This window comes from Cebus imitator, unplaced genomic scaffold (genome assembly GCF_001604975.1).
Source record: "Cebus imitator isolate Cc_AM_T3 unplaced genomic scaffold, Cebus_imitator-1.0 Scaffold6, whole genome shotgun sequence".
NCBI classification, from domain to species: domain Eukaryota; kingdom Metazoa; phylum Chordata; class Mammalia; order Primates; family Cebidae; genus Cebus; species Cebus imitator.
Genome location: NW_016107321.1, coordinates 8,532,430 through 8,553,947, shown reverse-complemented (window position 1 = coordinate 8,553,947; position 21,518 = coordinate 8,532,430). Strand labels below are relative to the sequence as shown.

The 21,518-nt window shown below is 40.9% G+C and overlaps 1 long non-coding RNA gene across 3 annotated transcripts in view; it reads right to left on the bottom strand.

The window, feature by feature from the left end:
- The window catches only part of LOC119472676, a 516,691-nt gene that overhangs the window by 405,692 nt on the left and 89,481 nt on the right, over positions 1-21,518 (bottom strand). For 2 of the 3 annotated variants that reach the window (XR_005201841.1, XR_005201842.1), the window contains exon 2: positions 12,791-12,899. This is a non-coding gene — a long non-coding RNA (uncharacterized LOC119472676). Of the gene's footprint in view, positions 1-12,790; positions 12,900-19,581; positions 19,670-21,518 lie in introns of those variants that run through there. The other variant, XR_005201840.1, reaches the window with a different exon arrangement.

The window sequence follows — 21,518 nt, the reverse complement described above, 5'->3', positions numbered from 1 at the left end:
CTGGCTTCAAGCTCCTGGGCTCTCCCCTCCCATGCTCATCTGTCACCTCACCTTGCCCCCACCTCACCCCTCGCTATAGGCCTTAAACTTGATGAGAAGGAAACTTTCTCCAGACTTCTAGAAATTTTTCCTTCCATCATCTTTTTTAAAAAATTAGCAAACGAAGGAGCAGTATGATGTAGTAGGAAGGGATAAAGAAAGCCTCCCATGCTGAAAATAAACTTGAATTCATGTTCTCATTAATTACCTTTGTCAAACTGGGCAAGCCTTTTTATGTTCTCTGTGCCTCAGTTTCCTCATCTAAAAATGTAAGGAGCTAGATTAGATCCAGGGCTGGCATTAGGGTAGAGTGAGTAAGGAGTTTACCTGTGATGTCAAATTTATAAGGGTATCTACAATCAAAATTTATTAAAACAAAATCCATGATGGATAAAATATCAAAATTTAAATAGGGACAGTCTCAGTATGACTGATTTTCCTTTGGTCTCAGCATAACTCTGTCGTGAACCCTGATTCAGATGCATCTCCCTCTAACACCCCGTGACACGGGTTCTAGCCTCCACTGGCACCTTGGAGGTAGCAGAACCCCACCTCTCCCTAAACCTTGCAAAGTGCGGTCCAGCCCAGCACAGCTCCATATGGATATTTTCATGGTAACCTGTAAGAATGACTGATGGGCTCCTTCCTTTTAACTCTCTTCCTCTCTTCCAGGGAGACAGTGACTTCATACTGCTTCATATCGGAGATTCTGCAGGCAATCAAGATTGAAATCACAATCTCATTTCCGTAAGAGCTTTGGAAGGGCACAGATTTCCAGCAAGCTGCCCCACACCATCGTGGACCCTGAGTTGCACTGACTTGATTAAACTGCAGCAGCAGACCGAGGCCTGCGCAGAGGACACGATCAAAGATTTTCTGACTGCATCGTCTCCCTGCCCCAGGATATTCCTATCCCTTTCCTCCTTTTCCTCCCATCAGGTCATCTGGGGAATCCCCTGCTTACTGCCTTTGAGAAGGGGTAGCACATAATAGAAGGAGGATAATCACAAAGGCAAACTCCATTGACTTTCGAAGGCAAAATTTATAGTCCTCCGAGGGTAAATCTAAGTTCCTCCTTTTATTCCTGAGAACTCTGGACAAGTAAAATACCAGAGTAGAGACAGCTGTGAGGTGACTCAAAGCAAGTAAGGAGACCTTATAGAGATCCTCTGAGCCCCAAGGAGGTATAAGAAAGTGGCGTGAGACCTTAGAATGTCCTGAGGCTGGCAAGGGAACAGTGGCATGATTTCCATGATCCTCTAAGTATAAGAGGTCTCAGGATTAGACAAGTTGAATTATTTGAAAAGATAGAGAGAGCCACATCTCTCATACAACCAAGTTTGTGACCACTGGGATGGCTAATACTGAGTATCAACTTGATTGGATTGAAGGATGCAAAATATTGATCCTGGGTGTGTCTGTGAGGGTGCTGCCAAGGAGATGAACACTTGAGTCAGTGGGCTGGGGAAGGCAGACCCGCCCTCAATCTGAGTGGGCACCATCTCATCAGCTGCCAGCACGGCCAGAATATAAAGCAGGCAGAAAAACGTGAAAGGCCTGGGCTGGCCTAGCCTCCCAGTCTCCATCTTTCTCCCGTGCTGGATGCTTCCTGCCCTCGAACGTCAGACACCAAGTTCTTCAGCCTTGAGCCTCGGACTGGCTCTCCTTGCTCTTCAGTTTGCGGATGACCTATTGTGGGACCTTGTGATCCTGTGAGTTTAATACTCCTTAAAAAACTTCCCTTTCTATATATACTTTTATATATACATTATATATTTTTATAAATATATATTTTAAATATATATAAATTTACTTATATATATATCTTATTAGTTCTATCCCTCTAACACACCCACACTCTGTTTCTTCCTTGGGTGCTCTCCCTAAGAACCTTGTCTACATAGCACAGTGCAACATAGGAGTCCAGGATTATCTGGTTAGAGAGGATGAGACAGCCTGGATGTGGACAAGGCCCGAGAAGGCCCATCAGGGATGCTGAGGCCCTATCAAGCTTCATCTCACATCTAGGCCCACACACCTTCGCTCTTCTCCCACAGAGGCAACATTCATAAATCTGAAGATGTAACCTTTTTCCAGAAACTATAGTTACTTAGATAATCTGATCTGCTCCCTCCATTGCTCCAGTATAGCTCATGACCTGTGATTTATAAGGACTTCAATGTTCTTCTTTCATATTTAAAAACCCTTATGCAAATCGTGCCAGCAGCACAGCCAACGAAAGTTTTTTGCATTAATGCTCCATATTATTCACATACAAAAATTCCATTTAAATCTCATTAAGCTGGAGACATAAATCCAAACAAACTAGAAAATGCCCTGTTAAGGTGAAAAAGTGACATATGTCTTCCGATCCCCTGATACAACAATGAGCAATGAAAAAAATGATGAAGGTACTACCCATTTGGGACAGCGTACCAATGGACACATATGTTACCTTTCTGCCTTTAACTATTCACGGCCTTCCTGCTTTTATCTCAATAGCATTTAAATGAAGTATTTGTCAGCAACTATTTCTGGTAATGTAACGTATGTGATTCAGGGAGGCTGTGAGCCGAGTTTCTGGAAACAAAGCAGTATCCTGGGAAAATTATAAAAGGTCTGCTTGCTAACGGCATTTTTTTGATTTCCCTCTAGGCATTTCTTGGGGTTCGAGATATAATTTATCTGTCATGTAGTATTAACAATATACTTTTCAGGGGCTTAAAGATTAGTGGGGCCCCTGGGCTGCCTGTCTCAACTTGCTGAGCACTGAACGTCCTTCACATTGTCATGCCTCCTCTCTAATCCGGCTTTTCCTTTAAGACAATTATAGTATCAGAGGGTTACATGGGCTTTACAACAGCACCCTACACTCTTTATGACCATTGCTAATTGCCAATTAGTCGAAATTTTAATTCTATGATGTGTTTAGGTTAGCAATGTGGTGAGTTGGGGATGAGCAGCTTTGGCCTTTGGCAATGCAAATCTGAGTGTATCTCCCCTTTCCAAGTGAACAAGCACAAGCTCAGGTGGAACTCTGGGTGACAGCATTACAGTATCAGCATCATTTACAGAGGTTCCACAAAGAAGGAAATGAATTTTGGGAAAGCATTCAGCAGCTGCAGGACTCCCTCAGAAGGCTTAATAAAAGTTTCTTAAAAAGTATGAAAGCCCAGGCTGTTTCAAAGTAAAATGAAGTGGCTAGCCTACGTGTATGGCCATCCAGCCACTCTCCTTGAGCCTTCAGGGACTCCATCAGAAAAGGGGACATGTTTGCTTCCAGGCTCCAGGGGCTCAGTTCTGTTGCCTGTGGTTGTCAAGGGTAAGACACATGCATGGGACTCCATCTCTATTCGTTTTAGAGAAAGACAACGAAAGAAACACAAGGAGAGAAACGGAGAAATGGAGAGAGTGGTTAGAAAAGGCTATTTGGTCAAAGACACAAGTCCCACACACCCACTGCCTGGAAGGCATTTACCCCTCTCACCTAATCTCAACTCAAGCAAGGCTTCCCTGGGGCACCCTTCCCCACTCCCCACGCCACAGCCGAGGTAGAGCCCTCCTGGGACACATCACTGGGTCAGTGTGCAATGTCGCTTCACAGCACTTCTCAGTTTGTCATCGTGAAGGCAGAGCAGTGAGGTGGGTAGGAACACGACCTCTGCAGCCATCCTGCCAGGGTGTGGATCTCAACTCTGCCACGTGCTGCCTGATCCTGGGCAAGGAACTTACCCTTTGGCTCCACAGTTCCTGCGTCAGTAACATGTGAGTTACACATAGAAGACACATTGTTACAAATGCCTAGCCCATAGGATTCAGTAAGTGTTACATGTTTTCATTATTATTTTATATATACAATTATCCCTCTCTCCCTTAGACTAACAGCCAGTGTTAGGGACTCTGTTTCGCTAGCACAGGGCTTGGTTGAATCCATATTGATGGAATCAGTATCGATGGATGTACATATACCAGTGATCTGAAAGCATTCTTGTAATTATTAAAAATGCATAATTTCAGATGTATCCACATGATGCTTTATTTTTAATTTTAAAAAGTTATTGAGGTATAATTGACATAAAAACTGCACATATTTAAAATGTACAATTTGATAAGCTTTGACATAAGTATACATCCACAAAATCTTCACCACATTAAGACAGTGAACCCTTTGTAATCCCTTGTTCTAGTGCCCCCACTCCACCCCGCGCAACCACTGATTAGCTTTCTGCTACAATGGATTCATTCCTATTATCTAGAATTTTATGTAAGTGGACTCACGCAGTATGTAATCATTCTTGTCTGGCTTCTTTCGTTCAGGCTATTTATTTTGAGTTTCATGTATGCTATTAGGTGTAGCAATATTTTGTTCCTTTCCGCCTCTGAGTGGCATTATACTATATGGATATACCATAGTTTGTTTATATATTTGTTTGTTGATAGACATTTATGCTGTTTCTAGGATTTGGCTATTATTTAACAAGACTGCTAAGAACGTTCATGGACATGCCTTTGTATGGATATGTTTTCTTTTCTCTTGGGTAAATACTTAGTAGTGAAATGGTTGGACCATATAAGAGGTTCCGGTTTAATTTTTTTTTAACTACCAGACTGCTTTCCAAAGTGATTGTAACATCTTACATTCCCCCTAGCAGTATATGAGATCTCCAGTTCCTCTACATCTTTGGTAATACTTGATGTAGTCAGTTCATTTAATTTTCCATTCTAACAGGTGTGAAGCAGTATCTCACTGTAGCTTTTCTTTGCATTTCTCTAGTGACTAAGTGATGTTGAACATCTTTTCCACATGCTTATTTGTCATCTGTTTATGCTCTTACTGTTGAGTTTTGAGAGTTTTTTATGTAGTCTGCTTAGAGGTTTTTTTAAATCAGATATGTGTTTTGCAAATATTTGCCCCCAGTCTGTGATTTCTCTTTCCATATTCTTATATAAGAGCCAATTTTTTTTTAATTTTAATGAAGTTTAGTTTATTAATCAATTTTTAATGAATCAAGCTTTTAGTGATATAACTAAGTCATTTTTGACTAACTCAAGATCACAAAGATTTCCACCTGTTTTCCTCCAGAAGTTTTATAGTTTTGGGTTCTACATTTAGGCATATGTTTTATTTTGAAGAGCTTTTTTCAGTAGAATATATCTTAAAGTTCACTAATCTTGGTGATATGATTCATCTGTGTGCCCACCCAAATCTCATCTTGAATTATAGCTCCCACAATTCCCACATGTCATAGTAGGGATCTAGTGGGGGTGATTGAATTATGAGGGCAGGTCTTTCCTGTGCTGTTCTCATGATAGTTAATGAGTCTCCCAAGATCTGATGGTTTTAAAAACAGGAGCTTCCCTGCACAAGCTCTCTCTTTGCCTGTCGCCATCCATGTAAGATGTGGCTTGCTCCTCCTTGCCTTCTGCCATGATCGTGAGGCCTCCCCAGCTACGTGGAACTGTAAGTCAGTTAAACCTCTTTTTCTTCCCAGTCTCAGATATGTCTTTACCAGCAACATGAAAATGGACTAATACACTTTGTTTCTCATTTTCTCTACCATGTTGAGCTATGTTTGTATAATGTGAGGGTAAATTAACAAGAGTTTCAAGAATGCAAGGAATCAAAAACTTGACTTCCCTCATATTTGTGTTTAAGATCTTATAACTAAATGTGGAATCTTAGAAAGTGAGCCAACACAGGAAAAGTAATGGGAAGTCCTAGAGCAGGCCTTATTAAAAAGACTTAGCCAATAAACAGATCAGAGTTAATGGAAAGAGAAAGAAGGGTTAGGAGGCTTTCAGAAGAAAGGACAATAAAAACGGGGAAGGAGAGTGAAAACAGATATTTAGATGTGTTTGCTTATTTGAAAGCAAGTTTTGATCTCAAAAGAAAAGTTTAAAGAAATAGATAAAAATAAGCCAATAAAAAATGTATAATTATTAACTTCAGGAAAAACAAGTTGTACCAAAAGGAAATCTAATAATACTTGACGTGGCTAAACAATAAAAATAACTTAACTAGTCATAATAACATAAAACTGTTAGGTAATTAACTGAAAATATAATATAATTCAATTGAATAAATGAGTCAAGGGAGGAGTTGTAGACAAGCTAAATCCTCAACTACCATTAAGGAAATGTAAGAGATATTGTCTCAAACTAAATAAAGACTCAACTCTATAAGCACATTTCTTAGAAATACGGAAGTCAATATCTGAAGTTAATAGCTAGAAAAAATTTGAAATGATTGGTTCTGGGCATAGAAGGGAAGGGAGTGGGTGTCCAGTGGGAGCATTAAACCCAGGGAGTGTGCGTAGGGTCAAGAAATGAATAGATGGAAAGTGTTGTTGTTGAATCATGAACATATATTACTTGGTTTTCAAAACTGATTTTTAAAGATGGTTAATGTAAGCAGTTACTCTTTAATGTCTTATTAGTGAGTCTCATAAACAGAACCTTTGACTAAAGAAAATCAGCAGGACAATATGGCTGCCCTGGGAGAGGGCACCTAAGTAGCGTCTGCTGTCTTCTCTGTGTTGTGAGAGCATCTCTCACATTCCATTTCCTCTCTTAGCCCCTTTTGACTTCTCTTCCCATCTTTGCAATCTTCCCACCCTAAGGGTCCCTGAGAGGTCACTCTATTCTAAAATTGGAATAAATCATTGCTTTCAAAGGGAAAGAATTAAATGCAAGAGGGAAGGGAGTGGAGGTTCCGGATTCTACTCAAAATGCAACCACAGTTTATCCTAAATGGTGTCAGCCGGCAATAGGCTTTGTGCTGCTGCCAACAAATGCAGTTCTCTTAGGACTGCTGGGTGGTAGTGACAGTGGTGTTGCTGTGGTCTTCTCTGGCCATTCTGTCAGAGGAAGGGGTGTTGGTAAAAACAGCCCAGCTCAGACAATGCAGCAGCTGCCTCGACTAAGAATAGAATCCGTGTTTGATTTGAATTAGCCATTTGAAACAAGAGCAAAACAGCTCTGAAAGTAGTACCATCTGTTTTCCTTTAAGGCTGGGTCATAAATAACAAGATGAAAATATATTTCCTGCTCTGCATTTGTGACCTGAACTGCCTTCCACTGTGTTGTCATTGACCACTTCTGCTGTAAACGCACATGACATTAATGGGGCAGCTGTCGGCTGTGAGGTGTGGAGACTTAGTTGTCGCTTTGTTTCCTAATCTCTACACTTATCAGGAGCTCCTTTATTTCACCTCTCACATGTTAAGAAAATAAAAGAAGTTATTCTTTGTATAGTTTTTAAAAAACAACTCACACTCCAAATAGCAACACGATCAAACGGTGTAAAACTATGGCTGACAATGCCTGCGTGGTAGAAGGATATCTTCCAAGTCAAGGTCAAAATGAATTAAGAGGTAAGGGAGAAGACAGGGAGCTTATCCAGCATCTATTATTCACCAGGCTGGACTTGCTAATCCCCGTAATATAAGAATGGAGGGAAGAGAGAAGCACCAAGAACAGAGAGAAGATTCCCTAAAAGCACAATTGTTCCTCCCGTGGAGATCAGCACTCTGTCCTTGAGTCCTTCCAAGCTGGGCTCTCCAGCAACTGTAAACTGTGATTGACCAGCACTTTCCTCAGTTATCTTTTTTACTGTCATTCACGCTGAAACAACTCTGGTTTTGTTTCCTCGATAACTCAAAGAGGAAAGGCTATGAAGGCTGGTAGGCCATTTTCTTTCTACGCTCAGCTTGGCCAGTTGCCAACATAGTCTACAAGGCATTCCAGATGACAGACATGCAAACATGAAATGCACCATAAAGGGCTGTGGTCTGTGCAGGTTTTAGACCAGCCAACCTTGAAGGAAGCGGCACCTAATGGTGAGTGTCTCCAGCTTATAATAACATGTTCTTTTAAGAAACAGTGTGGAGGGTAAGGGGAGGGAGAGCATTAGAACAAATATCTAATGCATGTGGAGCTTAAAACCCAGGTGACAGGTTGATAGGTGAAGCAAACCACCATGGCACGTGTATACCTGTGTAATAAACCTGCACACTCTTCACATGTATCCTAGAACTTAAAGTAAAATTTAAAAACTTTAAAAATTAAATAAAATAAAAAGAAATGGTGTGGAGTCAAAGACAGGCTTAGAGAAACAGAAATGTTATAAGGCATATCCAGACATTAAGAAAGGTGTTATCTTGGAGACCTGGTGCAAATGTTGGGTCCCTGAGATAATACTGGACACCTGCCAACACGGAGCCCAAGCACAGCAGGGACCACACCATCATCGGCTGAGAGATCATATGAGAGAAACAAGGTTGGGGAGGATCTGGTAACCCCATGCATGGACAAACACAAAAGACTCCTGACGAGTTTTCCTGCCTACAGGCTCTGCCTATCCAGACCACTCTGGACGTGTTGACAGATTAATCTGTCTTTTACAAAATGCTAGCAAGACAATAACTACAAAAACACCCAACTACCTCCACTCATTTCCTGTTTCTTCACAACAGTCCTTTCCTCCCCATTTGTCCCCACCCCACCCTTTTAGCTAGTCTTTCATGGCTCACCACACTTCTGCCTTTGCTCCTTCCAAACCTTCTGCTTATAATACGCAATGCTTGCCCCATTTCCATCAACTACCTGAGGCCTCCCACCCATCCTTCAAGACAGGATCTTACCTCACATTTCCCAGAGTTCGCTCCACCACTCCAGCTGTGGGAGCTCCATGGAAGAACAAAAAGATCAAATATGCTTGGGAATCACTACATATTGAGTCTTGCTTTTGGAGAGTTATTACATAATTGTCATAAAACGCTCTGAGAAGTCACAAAGTGAAGAAACCTTTTGAATCTTTCCAGCCTGTGGTAGCTAAACATATTTGACCCCAGGACTGTGTTAATCATAACAAACTAGGGCTTTTTTTAAAGAAGCCACTCAGGAAAGCACTGACTGAAGCCCACCTCCTTCAGGAACACCGTAACCCATCACTCTAACCCTGCTGAACTTAAGACGTAGCTACTGTTTGCACTTCTACTCCAGTATGTGAAATGCCTGGTCACCTTCTTATATATGTATGTGAAAATTATATTAATAGTAATCAGAATAGATACCATTTAATAAGCACTGGTTACTTTCCAGGTATGAGACCTAGAAATTATTAAGCCAATGCTTATTCTTTACTACAAGGTCATAGTAATTTCTCTATGCTGAATTTTTCTTTGTGTTTAGTTAAGGGAGTAGGATAGTAAGAGTCATGTGTCCTTCCTATTCACCTTTTGTCTGGTTTGGTTTCATGTCAACATAAAAGCTAAGTCTTATATCATTGGTAAAAGAAAAAGGACAAAGTTATATGCAATGGTTACTTTTTAAGATAAAAGAAAAATGAGAATTAAGAAAAGGACTTCAAAGTTAATTTACCAAAATCCGACGACATCCTTGACATGTGCTGACCCCAATACGGCATTAATTACAAAAGGATTAACACTTTTCTCCATTGTAACAATGTAGTCCTCTGTCAATGGAAGGTGATAACAATATTTGTATTCATCGGTTAGCATGGAAGTCACAGATTATGAGAAAGGTCTTAACACTCTTCCTAAATGAAGTTAAGCATCCAATGAAGGGACAGCCTTCTTTCATAGTCTAAGAAGACTTGAAGATTTTTCAAACACTCAGCAACGTCTTGCTCCGTGCTCTGCCCAAAGCTAGTAGGGGTGCTAGGAATCTGCTGACTGGCAGTATTTATGCTGTTTGCATGTAACGGCTACACTGCATCAGCAACTCATTCCAATGATACTGTACAAGACACTATTTTCTACATTATACACTCAGCCTTCCCTTTTTCTGCTGCCCACTTAGATGACTGTCAAATTTCAGATTGGATGCAATGGCTCACTGAGAGAGATAGAAATAAACACTGTTTCTTCCCTGAATGATTCAACATGTTGCAAGCATGTTGGACTGGAGAATACCATTAGCATGGTAAATTTTAGTTATAGACATTTAGAGTTATTTTTTCTAAACTAAATTCCAACACCAACTCTACTACAGGCTATGCCTTGAAATAGGATTTTGTACTTTTTGTGGAATGACATGACTCTTTAAAAAATGTAGTAAATAGAAGGATACTTGGGCCAGGGAAAGAAAAAAAGATTCATGAATAGTATACACACCCTCAGGGGAATTTTTCTTACTCTTTCAAGTTTGTCCTCCCATCTAGGTCAAGTTAGTAACACTGCCAAAGTCTTTAGAGGCATAAGAAAGCCTTTCACATGCTTATAACCTTGAAAGTTGAATAGAAGAATATGTAAGAACTTCCCTTAAAGGTAAAATAGAGTTGATAAAAATGCCAAATCCTACCACATTTCTGCCCCTGTTTAAACTAGTTACTGTATCCTATACACATGTCCTGAGGTTTGAGCTCTTAGGCAACACGTGGGGACGTGGTGGCATCACACGATTGGCTTGGTGTGGTAGGCAGGGTACTCAGATGACTCCCATGATCTTTGTCTCTGTGTGTTTTGCCCATGATTATGTTGTATTGCATGGCCAAAGAGATTCTGTAAATGTAATTAAGGTCACTAATCAGCTGGCCTTGAATTAATCAAAAGAAAGATTATCTGAGAGAGCCTCAGCTAATCATATGAGACCTTTACAGGCAGAGAGTTTTTACCAGCTGGTGGTGGAAGAGGAAGGCAGAGATCCAAAGAGTTACATGGATTCAACATGAATGGAGTCCTCTGTTGCGGAGACAGGAGAACCATGCGGTAAGGACTTGAGTGTGTCCACTGAGAGCTGAGAGTGTCCCTTGGCTAACAGCAAACAAGAAAATAAAGACTTCACTCTTACAACCAAAGGATCTGAATTCTGACAACAATCTGGATGAGCTTAGCCGGGAAATGTTTCCAGGACCTCCAGCTTAATCCCAAACCCCTTAATTTTGGTCTTTTAAGACGCTAACCAGGGGACCCAGCTGTGTCTACCCGGACTTTTGGTCTACAGAACTATGAGATGATAAATGAATATTGTTTTCAGCTGTTAAATGTGTGGTACTTTGTTCCACAGCAATGGAAGAGTGAATGCACTTAGCATTAACTGAGAACCGCTCTCCAAACTTTTTCCACTATTCTCCTGCTCAAAGTCTCCTTTTCAACCAAATTGTATTTATTGGTTCTTAAATATACCTTTTGCTTCCTCCTATTCAGTATTTACACACATTATTTTACTATCCCACAAGGCCCATTTTCTGTTTAGCCAACACCTTTGAGGCCAACTCAGATGTCATGAATGAAAGGCTCCTACTGCAGCCTGCAGTTCTCTCTCCAAAATCGAGTACTTATAACCTGTATAGTTTACTGCCAATTCATCATGTCCCACTTTACGGTACCTTTTCTATGTGATCGATATCCTTATTTTATTACTATATAATTTTGATTAAATTGGATGGTGAAAATCTTGAAAGCAAGGGCTCTTAATTTTTATGCCTCACTGCCCCATATGTATACCTTGCACATCACAGGCACCCAATAAATATTTGTTCATTTGTTTTGTTCTAAAGTATCTCACTTCAATGTTAATGAGATTAAATGACACCAAAAGTCGAAAGAAAACCTCATTAGCCAAGCAGTAGGAATCTGAGCAGTGACCTACCCCACATTCTGCTTGGCCTTTAACTATCGTGACCCCTAAACACACTTAAACTGTCAAAATTAAAAATGTAACTGCAAAAACAAGATAATCACAGAAAATAATTTTTGCCAATTGATTTGTACAACTTTCAATGACATTGTAAGCACACAACTATTCCCTGAGCTGCCAATTTGCATAGAAAGGGATGTTCTCCATGGACTGTATTTACAGGGAATGCACTATTCACATGAATGTGCACGAGAGGAAAAGCACAGGAGAAAATACAAAGAGATTTGAATGAAATGCTGTTAACAATTAAGAATAATCAACAGAACAGGCTTGAAGAAGCAAAGGCCGGAAGTTACTTGCGGCATTGCAAACCAGGTAGATTTGGTATAATCCCTTGAAATACAAATGGGACTTAAACTCCCAGTTAAGACATTTACTGAACTAAATGGACCTATTTTAAAGTTTCAGGGAAAAGCAACGAGAATGTAACTTGGGGAAATAATGGAAAGTCAACTTCATTACAGCCCAGTGCTTCCCCTCTGATGTTACCATCCAACCCCATAGCACCCATGTTCTTACGCAACTGTCTGGAAATTAAACGTGAGCCTTAAAAATATCACTATCTATTTTTCTTTGTTTCTCAAAGGAAAATGTAAAATAAGTCAATTTTACATGCATTTTATGTGCTCTCTAATATATATAGAATCATAGAGCCTGAGTGCTGGCTGAGACTCTGGCAGGCTATTTTGTTTATTCTTCTACATTAGGCAGGCCCACACTTAATCCTTCCTTGATAGGAAAATCTCTATCATTTTTAAAGACTTTCAGAGAAGGAGATTTCTTAGACTCTCTCGAACCCACTAAGGTAGTTAATAACTTTTCTTATTATCTAGCCTAAATCCTTCACACTATGCTTAAGACTCATTTCGTCTTCTCTGACGTTCACTAGAGGTAGGAGAAAAATTTATCACACTCTTTCATATAAGCAATACTCGTATACTGATAATAATTATGGCATTGGCTCTGTAATCTCCTAATGAAATATGCCACAGCTATTGTGGCTCTCTGCTAAACTTTCTGCAATTTCCCCTGCCCTCCTTTATCTATAAACCTCAAAATGGTTGCCAACCTCTGTTAAGGATTTAATTACCTGATACTGAAGTCTTTGATAGTTCTTGTATGTTACACCTTGGGCATCCATCCAGGGTCGTATCTCAGGAATAGAGGAGGAAATAAATCATCCAAGGCTCTCCTCACTCCTGCAAATAATTTTATGAAGATAATTTAGTGGAAATGAGTATTGAGGGCAGCTATGAAATGTGAAAATAAGTCACAGAAAGGTTGCCTACATGGAAAAGAAACCTGAAAGTAAATATATCACAATATTCATAGCAGATGTTCCTGGATGATGGTAGAGCTATATGCATGTGTGGTTTTCCTTATTTTTACTTTTCTATATTTTCCAAACTTCTTGTTCTGTGTATGTATTAATTTTCAATGAGAAGAGAGCATGTGTGTGTGGCAGGGAGAGGGTGTGTTGAACAAAAGGGGTGAGGAGGAACTGCCCGAGAGAGTTCTAAGGAAGGGAGATGGCGGATGACCAACTGAAAACTGCCCCCAGTGTTAGTAGTGAAAGTCTTGCATCTCAGGAAAGCACTCAGATCCAAGCTCATCTGGATGGTAGATCACCCCAGAAGCAAACAGGCAAGGGACATCATAGATGCTGCGCATGGCAAACCAGGAATGGGAGTAGCGCCCAAGTCATTATTTTTCCAGCCAGCATGCAGTTTGGAAAGATAATGAAAGTCAGCATCATCACTCACCTTTTCCCCGTGTGAAGCGGACTTTCATTATTATTCTTCCACCTCCCTCCCACATAACTTTCTCAGGCAGCTCCTCTTTATCCCTTACAGTCCTCTCCTTCCCTGCCACACTCACATACTGTCTACTCATTAAAAATTAACACCTACACATAACGAGAGGTTTAGAAAATATAGAAAACCATAAAGAAGGAAAGACCACGCTATGCACACAGCTCCACCATCATTCATGGGCTGCTAAGGATCATTAAGTTTTGGTGACTCAAATGAATGAAAAGGCAGAAACAACTGTGTGTTCCAACCATGTTCTCTTCATAGACAGAGCCACTTTGCATGTTCCGGTCATTTTCTTGCATGACTTGATAATTCAGTAGTTTGATTTCATTTTTAAAAAAGTATTTTACTATATCAACCCCCAACAGAGTCTGTGTGTGATGTTCCAATCCCTGTGTCCATGTGTTCTCGTTGTTCAGCACCCACTTATGGGTGAGAACGTGTGGTGTTTGGTGTTCTGTTCTTGTGTCAGTTTGCTGAGAATGATGGTTTCCAGCTTCATCCATGTACCTGGGGTTGCAGGGGAGGGAGAGTAGGAGGCGGGGGGATAGGGGAAGGATAGCATTAGGAGAAATACCTAATGTAGATGACGGGGTGATGGATGCAGCAAACCACCATGGCACATGTATACCTATGTAACAAACCTGCACGTTCTGTACATGTACCCCAGAACTTAAAGCATAATAAAAAAGAAAAGAAAAAGAAAAAATAAATGCAGCTTGCATGTGAAAAATAATAATAAAATCAACCCAAACTCTTTAAAAAAAAGTATTTTACTATGTCAAAAGCACAAGTTAATAAAATTATTACTTTTTCCAAAAACAAACAAACAAACAAAAACAAGGTAATAAGAAGATCATTGTCGACTGGATCAGAACAGAAGATTCTAGGCTTGTTTGCCTTTTATTTATGTATTTTTTTCTATTCAGGTCATAAGAACTCAGAAACACCAGGACCACAGCTTGAGAGCCAACTCCAAGGCACCACTTTGGGTCGGCACGTTGACTCTAGTAACTTAAATCGGTTTCTATGCACAGAGCCAGCTCTGTGAAAAACTGCGCAGCAAGGACACAGTGCTGGCTTTCCACTAGCCTCCGCTCAGAACCAGCCTTCCCTCCTCCAGGAAGCTGGTGACTGTCCTGGGCCTTTGTTGTGGTGAGCAAACTGGTTTCCAAAAGTGTTTTGTGGTAATAGTGGGTCCTTAGGAGATGGTTTTATAACATTTGAGAGCAAGGATTCAAGTGAGGTTCACAAAGCTCAGACGAATCTGCTGGTGCATTCACTCCCTCACCTCTCAGCCTCCATTTACCTCCCTAGAACAGCGGTAATAACCATACCTACCTCAGGGGACACAGCTACCTCTAATATCCCCGAACAGGCAGAATACATGGAACAAATAATAAGCATGTATGTGTACATGTGTATAAAATATGTGTAAACACACACACACACGCACACACACCCCAGCAAGAAAAGAGCCTCAGTATCAGTCTTCTACAATATGTCATCATTTCTTAAATGCTTATCAAATGCTTACTGGAGGGCAGATCTGGGAAGGGTGTGAAAGTGTGCAGATTAACAGGTGAGGGGAAAAGAGCACTACCATCTAAAAAAGAGGAACCAACCACTGAGTATGAGATGCAGACATGAACACCCCTCATAGGGACATAAAGATAAGCCATCACTGGAAAGGACCCTTGGAAAAGGTCCGCCTTGGCCACAGCCTCAGGCTACCTGAAGACTGGGAGAATGGTGCTAGCTTTTCTGTGGATATGCCCTTCCTCTGAGGATAACTCAGCATCCAATGTGGGGGTCCTATGGAAGGTCAGCAGCAGTGATGCAGGCTTGGATGTTAGGACTGAGCCTTGAAATACCCTAGAGGATACCCTAACTCTGTCCTCATAAAAAGACAGGGAGGGGAAAGACTTTGATACTCAATAAGCTTGGGGACACAGAAGTAAGCATTCAAACAGGATTCTTTAGTGCAGGACTTTTTCAGAGGCTAATACTCACATTGATATTATGTCTCTTCTCCAAGAGAGTGATATGATATATACTCAGAGCTGCTCCAAAAAATAAATGAATAAAGAAAATAAGAGAAGTGTGGTGTATAGCCTCTTTCAAACTTTGCAGCCACAGCCCGCTCTGCACAGGACACCTGTTGACAGCTCAGAGATCACCAGCATTCTGACGGTGACCTAGAGAAACACCAGGCAGGCACTCTACAGAACTCCAACCTTGATTCCTTACAGTGACAAAACAAAGCAGCTAATTGACCTTGTCTGCAGCAGAACAGGTCAAATACCAAAGGGAGAAGAGTATTAAAGGAAATAAAGTCTTTCTGTGCCATCTTTCATTAGTTCTGAGACACATTTCTTTTTACATTCTTACATCTCTGAAGCACGAAATCAGGACGTTTCAGAGTCGGTGGCATCTGACAATCTCTGTCTGCCTTATGGCAATTGCAAGAGAGTTCTCACCATGTAAGCATGACTGAATATCAGCAATGTGGAAATAAAAATCCTGAAAAAAGGGAGGCACACTCTTGAGTTCTTGTAACAACTCAGAATCAGCTGGGCGTGGAAGACAGGTTGGGAGGGAATGCCAGGAAGTGATCAGCCGCATTCCTGAACCACGGTAGACTAGCTCTCCACTGAATTGCAAAGCCAAGTAAAGAGCTCTGTGCCAATGGCCTTTTGCTACCTTACAGATTCTAAGAAATGATGCATCACCAGTGTCTTCAATGGAACAGGTATCTACAAAATCATGGACATCAATGATGATCAATGAAGAGCGAGGCAGAAGAACTGAACCCTTGATGTAAAGAAGCTTAGGAATACCTTAACCAACCTTAGGAATACCTTATCCAACCAACCTTGAAATTTTCCTGGTCCTCAGGCAGCATGAGGCTGTCACAGAGGCAAACATTTCCAATAAGCTTGGTCCTGTTTATTTTCCCTGTTCTTGTAGGCATAACAGTGACCAATGATAAAAACTTGTGTCTAGTTCAAAGAGTTCTTTCAATAAGTACAAAATAAAATCAAAGTGATGAGAGCTTTGGATCACAGCTTAACAGGCAGTGATTTTTCCACAGGGGTATATAAAATGGGAGGCATTTAAAATCATTTGTGACTTGGAATTAATAAAACGGGTAACTGGCTTTTAAAAACAGTATTTTAACCAATTCTCTTTTTTGCTCTAAAACATTTTGCATTTTATTCTTGAATAACTAAAATTCCCAAGGAAATTCCATTCATTTCCTTTAGAGTAAAATTTTGAGAGCTGCCCTTGGTCACCTCATTCTTTAAGGTCTCGGAGTTGTCAACTCTGCTCCTGCTGAAAGTGGCAAGCCAGCCACCTCCGAAAGCAAATCTCCGTAATAGGCTTTCCTCAAGAACAAGGCTTTGCATTAGACCAAGTCTCCGGAGAAAACCTGGCCTCTTCTAAGTTTGTATTTTCCTCTGCAATTCTCTTTTTATAGTTGAAGCTAGTGGTAAGGTCATCCAGCCTCAGCTGGTCTCAATTACACCCCTCTGTCTGAAGCAGGGGCTGGGGGACACCCAGCCCTGTCTCTGGCTCCTTCATTTCCCCTGTATAAAAATGACAGAATTCAATAAGATATTCTCCACATCCCTACAGCATTAATATTCTATGCTTTATGTTGACTTCTCAAAAAGACCAAAAGTATTGGTATTTCCTTTGTATTATATACAAAACAGGTATATTACACAAAATTAACCATTTTTGCCTTACTAAGCAGATAAAGATCTTTACAATTTTCACAGCATACTGCTGAACACTGAAACATATCACAAATTAACATTTTTCAAAAAGTCACACAATGTGTACTGGCAATACTCTGAATCGTTTGCCTTCTGGTTTTTTTGTTTTTCATTTTTTGCTGTTTTTTTTGAGACCGAGTCTTGCTCTGTCACCAGGCTGGAGTGTAGTGACCCGATCTCAGCTCACTGCAACCTCCGCCTCCTAGGTTCAAGCGATTCTCCTGCCTCAGCCTCCCGAGTAGCTGGGATTATAAGCATGTATCACCATGCCCAGCCAATTGTTGCATTTTTAGTAGAGAAGGGGTTTCACCATGTTGCTCAGGCTGGTCTTGAACTCCTGACCTTAGGTGATTCACCCACCTCGGCCTCGTAAAGTGCTAGGATTACAAGCATGAGCCACTGTGCCTTGGCTCTGTTTTTTAAATTGTATATTTTCTCATGCTGAAAGTGATCAGATGTGCTAGGTCTTAACAAGATTCCTAAATTGAGATGGGCAGTGATGATGAAGTTAACTATTAATGCTATCTACAGCTACTAAACTGCAAGACTGTGAGATCAAGCTCATATACTCTTTATTTGCTGTGATATCCCCAGCACAGACCATGGGGCATGGTACATAAGCATGAATGCCTATTTACTGAATGAAGAAATTAATGACTCAATAGCATTGAGAAACAGGAAATGAGGGAAAAATTAATTTTTATATACCTGCTACATATGTACATTTTATACCAATGCAAATAAGTACAGATAATTTAATTAAACTAACTTTCTTCTAAACTTTCTCTCCTCCAAGACACACTTCTGAAATACAGAAACAAAACTTGCATTGTTATTGGTCATAGAGCAATGGATGATTGATACTGAAATCTGTAGGATTATTTGTAATATACAAGCACGTGTAGCTTTTCAATCACGAAGTCAACCAAACAGCTTCAACCATAGCAAAAGGGAGTCCTAATCTCAATATTTAAATTATTCTTTTTATTTTTAATTTTTGTTGAAGACTCAGCCTCTTGAGAGAAACTTTGAAGAAAACATTGAATGGAGAGATGGGCCTTTAAATACTGAGATTAACTCTCCCTAAAAAAGATATGTTGGCCGGGCGCGGTGGCTCAAGCCTGTAATCCCAGCACTTTGGGAGGCCGAGGCGGGTGGATCACGAGGTCAACAGATCGAGACCATCCTGGCCAACATGGTGAAACCCCGTCTCTACTAAAAATACAAAAAATTAGCTGGGCATGGTGTGCGTGCCTGTAATCCCAGCTACTCAGGAGGCTGAGGTGGGAGAATTGCCTGAACCCAGGAGGCGGAGGTTGCAGTGAGCCAAGATCGCGCCATTGCACTCCAGCCTGGGTAACATGAGTGAAACTCCATCTCCAAAAAAAAAAAAAAAAAAAGATATGTCACAGAATCCCCAAACAATAATGAGAGATGCTCTTAGGTGGCAGAAAATTTACTCTTTTTTTTTTTTAAGCGACTGGGTTGCTTTTTTTAAGAGCCTGGTCCACAGGCAGAATGCAGTGGTACAATCATGGCTCACTGTAACCTTGAACTTCTGGGCTCAAGCGATCCTCCCACCTCAACCTCCCAAGTAGCTGTGACTACAGGCACGCACCACCATGCCCAGCTAATTTTTTTATGTTTTGTAGAGACAAAGGCTCACTATGTTACCCAGGTTTGTCTCAAACTCCTGGTCTCAAGTGATTCTCCCACCTTGGCCTCCCAAAGTGGTGGGATTACAGATGTGAGCCACCACACCCAGCTGAAAAATTACTCTTAAGGAAGACAAAGCTACAATTCTTGAGAGTCTCATGACAAAGGAGAAATGAGCTTTTGGGTGTGGTACAGGGAAATGGACTCTCACAGCCTCTAACAGTCCCCCAGAAGTATCTCAGAGGAAACGAGAAGCCTGTTCCTAGATGCCTGCACCTTTGTGAGCAGACAGAGGAAGGAACACAGCAAAAGCATCAGTTGCCCAGAACCCATGGAGATGACAAGAACAACGGGACAGAGCAGGGCTGCCAGGTGACCTAGCAAGAAAGGGGGAAATGGCAGGGTTTGAATGCCTATGACTTTAGTGCTTTGGGGCTCTGAGACAAAAAAAAAAACCCAGTGGCATTTGTTTTCAGGATCTTATTTATTTCAGTTTTAGTATGCCTTAGAAAGGGAAGAATAATAATACCAAAGCTATGTAACGTTTGAGGTACACATCCAAATTCTTACTAGCTTCTCTAACTGGCTTGCTGAAATCCAAGAATTCTAATAAAAGTTAGTATTCTCACCAGAATTCATGAAATTCATCCACCAAACTAACCTGGAAATTGTCAGAACAAGCTTCTTCTCATATGTCAGCATCTCTGGATCTTTCCACATTCAAAGAAAATATTGATTTGCAGAAAAAAAAAAAAAAGAAATGGAGAGGTGGTGAGCAGGGGAGAACGTAATTCTGATATTTTTCAAACCATAAAAAATGTTTGAATCAGGCCAGGCATAGTGGCTCATGCCTATAATCTCAGAACTTTGGGAGGCTGAGGCATGTGGATCACTTGAGGCCAGGAATTCGAGACCAGCCTGGCCAACATGGTGAAACCCTGCCTCTACTAAAAATACAAAGAATTGGCTAGCATCATGGCAGGTTCCTGTAATCCCAGCTAGTAGAAAGGCTGAGGCACAAGAATTGCTTGAACTTGAGAGGCAAAGGTTGCATTGAGCTGAGATCAAGCCACTGCACTCCAGCCTGGGCAAAGAGCAAGACTCTGTCTCAAAAATAAAAAAATGCATAAAAAGGTTGACTCAGGAAATGTTGTTAATCTATCACAACAACAGAAATGTACACCTTAGGGCTATACTTTTATGATTCTATGCATTATACAAATATATTAGCTATTAATAAGCACCACACTATAGATTTTTGTCAGGTTGGGTAATTTAATTGGTCATATGTGACTAAATATTATAATGTCGAGTGATAAATTGCAACTTGATACAATCACTCAAATCATCTTTATAGATGAGAGAGTTATATATTGAATATATGTATATTCAAGATTGTATGACTAGTAGCACAGTTTTTAACAGTATGAGGTTATTTGGTGGGGTCAGGGAGAAGTAGGAATAAAGACTTATTTCATCTAATAATTCTAATACTTATTTGTTCTGAAGAAAAAAAATGCAATGCAACTGCTGTATTATTTGGAAGGAGTTTAGAATGCTTATTTTTACCATTCTTTCATTGAAGGAAAATTGGGTAGGGGAAGAGATGCAAGCTAAGAGCATGGCGTACAGCCCATTCTCACACTGCTATAGAGAACTACCTAATACTGGGTAATTCATAAAGAAAAGAGGTTTAATTGACTCACAGTTCTGCAGGCTATACAGGAAATACGGTTCAGGAGGCCTTGGAAAACTTATAATCAGAGTGGAAGGGTGAAGAGGAAAAAACCAGCTTCTTCACATGGCAGAACAAGGGGAAGAGAGCAAAGGGGGGAGTGCTACACACTTTTAAACAACCAGATCTCACGAGAGCTCACTCACTATCACGAGAACAGCAAGGGGAAAATTTGCCCCCATGATCCAATCACCACCCACCAGGTCCCTCCCCCAACACTGGGGGATTACAATTCAATATGAGATTTGGGTGCAGACACAGAGCCAAACCATATCACATGGTTACATTATTCTCTCTACGTGGGTCCTCTTTCCACCCTCCCTTCCTTCTGTATGTGTGGCCCAGTCAAGTTGCTTCTGGGTCCGTGCAGAGGCCTGCAGGAAGAAGGTTTAACTGAAGGCCTCTGACCAGGGCCACAGTCCTTTGTTAACTTGTCTTTGCACCTTACTACATAGGCCTGCTCAGAGACAGGGAGACAGGGGGTGTGGCACTGCGGGAGAGCCCGAGTCAGAGCACAAGCTGAATGGAAACAAGAGATGCTCATCTGTGTTGACCCTCACCTGCCCAGCAAAAGATGAACTGGACTTCCAAACTCCTCTCTGAGGAGACTAAGACAAATACTAGCCACTCTGAGCTAGAATCAGTCAAACATAAAAACCCTGATGATTCTGAAATGCCCAACGCTTCCTAAACAACCCACCAAGGAGAAACAAGCACCTGTCTCAATGGTGCTTCACATAAATATGTAATGGATCCATGGGTAATGGTGAGGCCAATGACATTTCATCACATTAGAAGCAGGAAAATGGAAAAACAAGCCAGAGGGAAAGT